Source organism: Malurus melanocephalus, unplaced genomic scaffold (genome assembly GCF_030028575.1).
Source record: "Malurus melanocephalus ecotype Western Australia unplaced genomic scaffold, MMel_1.1 scaffold_402, whole genome shotgun sequence".
In the NCBI taxonomy this organism is placed as follows: domain Eukaryota; kingdom Metazoa; phylum Chordata; class Aves; order Passeriformes; family Maluridae; genus Malurus; species Malurus melanocephalus.
This window is the reverse complement of record NW_026623634.1, coordinates 520,819-523,213: the sequence shown is the minus strand read 5'-3', so window position 1 is coordinate 523,213 and position 2,395 is coordinate 520,819. Positions and strand designations below refer to the sequence as shown.

The 2,395-nt window shown below is 62.9% G+C and overlaps 1 protein-coding gene across 2 annotated transcripts in view; it reads left to right on the top strand.

The window, feature by feature from the left end:
* The first annotated feature begins 862 nt into the window (after positions 1-862).
* The window catches only part of RRBP1 (ribosome binding protein 1), a 20,063-nt gene continuing 18,530 nt past the window's right edge, over positions 863-2,395 (top strand). The window contains exon 1 of one of the 2 annotated variants that reach the window (XM_057379323.1): positions 863-1,123. The gene's annotated coding sequence lies outside the window, so the exon portion shown is untranslated. The remainder of the gene's footprint in view (positions 1,124-2,395) is intronic. The other variant, XM_057379324.1, reaches the window with a different exon arrangement.

The window sequence follows — 2,395 nt, the reverse complement described above, 5'->3', positions numbered from 1 at the left end:
GATGGTGAATTATCACTGCCTCACAGCAACTTTTTTAATCTTAAAATGACTTTCTTACTCCACAGCCAGCGCAGAAGTTTGGTTGTACACCACATGGCCAAGGAGAAYGCAGGAATGACTCTAAGCTCGGCTAAAGATGTGGAGGCAGGGGACACAATTACCCACTCAAGATGAGACCTTTTGTCTGATTTTGGGTAAAAAGTGTGGCTAATGCCACCTGTGTGTTACAGAGAGGGCAGCAAACCTTTGCTCTGTCAGAACAACCCTTCTTGCCAGCCTTCCCACTCCTGCTTGGTTGGGTGTTTGGGGGTTGGTTGGTTTTGGATACACATTCCTGGGGAGATGGGCCTGAGATGGTTCTCACATTTTTATTGCAGGCTGGCAGGGTGCAGCATCTCCTGAAGATGCTTTGGCTCTTCTCCAACACTTGGTTCTGACGTGCAGGGAGTCCCTTCCCACCCATTCAATTTCCAAGGTACTGTGGCATCCGCATCACTTCCAGACAGCAAACCCCCTCTGGTGCCAACAGCCAGCTGAGTGACAAATCTTGCCGTGGGAAGTCACAACCAGGGCAGGACACACGGGAGGGTGTGTGCCAAGAGCACCGCCACCATCCTGGCTGGCACCGGCCACCGTGACCACGGCTTTCTCTCTGTCCTGGGACCCGCAAACTGGTGGGTGATGATCAATCCCACAGCGACAGCAAACCCTGAGAAAGGCTGGGGGCAARCATCTCGCCCTGTCCCCGCCGTGCCCCGGGGATGGCGCTGGCACCGCGGGCAGGGCCGGCGGGCAGCCAGGGCGGGCGCACTCCGATCCGCGGGGCAAAGGTCCGCGGGGCTCCCCCGGCCCGGCCGCTGCCGTACCCGCGGAGAGACGGCACAGGGACGGCACCGGGACAGCGGGACACCCCCGTCCCCCCGTCCGCGGGGAGGAACCGCCGCCGCCCCGCCCGGCCCGGCCCGCCCCGGCGCGCTGAGTGGGCCCGGCGGCGGAGAGAAGCGGCGGGCGGGCCGCCACGGGGCGGGGCGGGACCAGGCGGCCGAGCCCGGCGAGACAGCGGCGGAAAGTGCCACGACTCCACACGGCCGCGGCGGCGAGGAGGGACCGCGACCCGGCACGGGTGGGTAGGGGCGGCGGCGGCCCTTCCTTCCCCCCGGCCCCTTCCCCGGCCCCGCTTCCGCGCTCCCCCCGCGCTGCCAGCGGGATCCCCCGGCCGGCGCTGCCCCGGCCCCGGCGCGCCCGGAGCGGGGCGGGACCCCCGAGCTCGGAACGGGCCCGGAGCGGTGTCCCGCGGCGATCCCGGGCCGGGGTCCGCTCCGTGCGCCGGGGGCCGGCGGATGAATGGCCCCGGGCGCGGAATGGCGGCGTGTGCGGGCAGGGCAGGGCGAGGCTCGGGCCAAGCGGTGCCCCCGGCCCCGAGCGCCGCCGTCCTGCCCCAGCGCCGGCCGGATGACAATTATTAATCTGATTAACTCTGCTTACAGAACGACCCGGCTTTCGGGCCGCTGTCCCTTGTCCTTCTTCTTCTTGGTTTTTTTTTTTTTTTCCCCTTAATTAAGCCCCCCGACAAAACTCTGCTGGCAGCCGGAGAGCCCCGGCAGCCCGAGGTTTTAGACAGAATCATCGAGCCCGTAAAGCCCCGATCCCCCGGCCATCCCGGGATCTTTCCGAGCGGGACATGAACAGCCTTGCCGCGGCTCTGCCCCGCTCCTCGCCCTGCCGGGGAAGCGGTCCAGCGGAAGAGCGTGTGCTGCACACGTGGCTGTGCGGGATGGAGCAGCATCCCCGCCTGCGGTGCCGGCTCTGCCCTCGGTCGAAGCTCCGCATCCGCGGGAAAGGGCTGCAAGGAGCCGGGGCTAYCTGGGATCTGAGCCCCGGGGAGGAGCTGATGAGGAGCGCCAGCGAAATGCCTCTTCGGGCCAGGGAGGGGAGAGAAAATTTGTAATAGCCGCCGCAGAGATTAGTCAAGCTGCAGCTGTGTTGTGGTGCTGTTACACTCTTCTCCTATATATACRTGTATTTTCTGCCTGTTTTTTCACTCCTGGGCTTGGGAAGGGAGCTGGCAGCACTCCTGGCAAGCCCAAGCCAGCTGGCTGCTGCTGCCAGAGCTAATGGAGCACTAAGACACGTTCAATTAAGTCGAGCTGTAACTGTTGACGATGGGCTGATCTGGAGCTGCTGCGTGGAGTAGCACATGCTGCCGGGAGGCTGGAAGTGCACAGTCACTTACACAGAAAATGTATTTAAACAGAGGCTGCTGGCAACGTGGGCAGGATCTGCTCGTGGCGTGCAGGCTTTTCTCGTTTGTTTTTAATTTTTGTCTCTGTCTATTGCAACGGGGCGGAGAGAAGAACTCCAGGAGAAGTGTCTGGTGATTTTTTTTTTTTTTTTA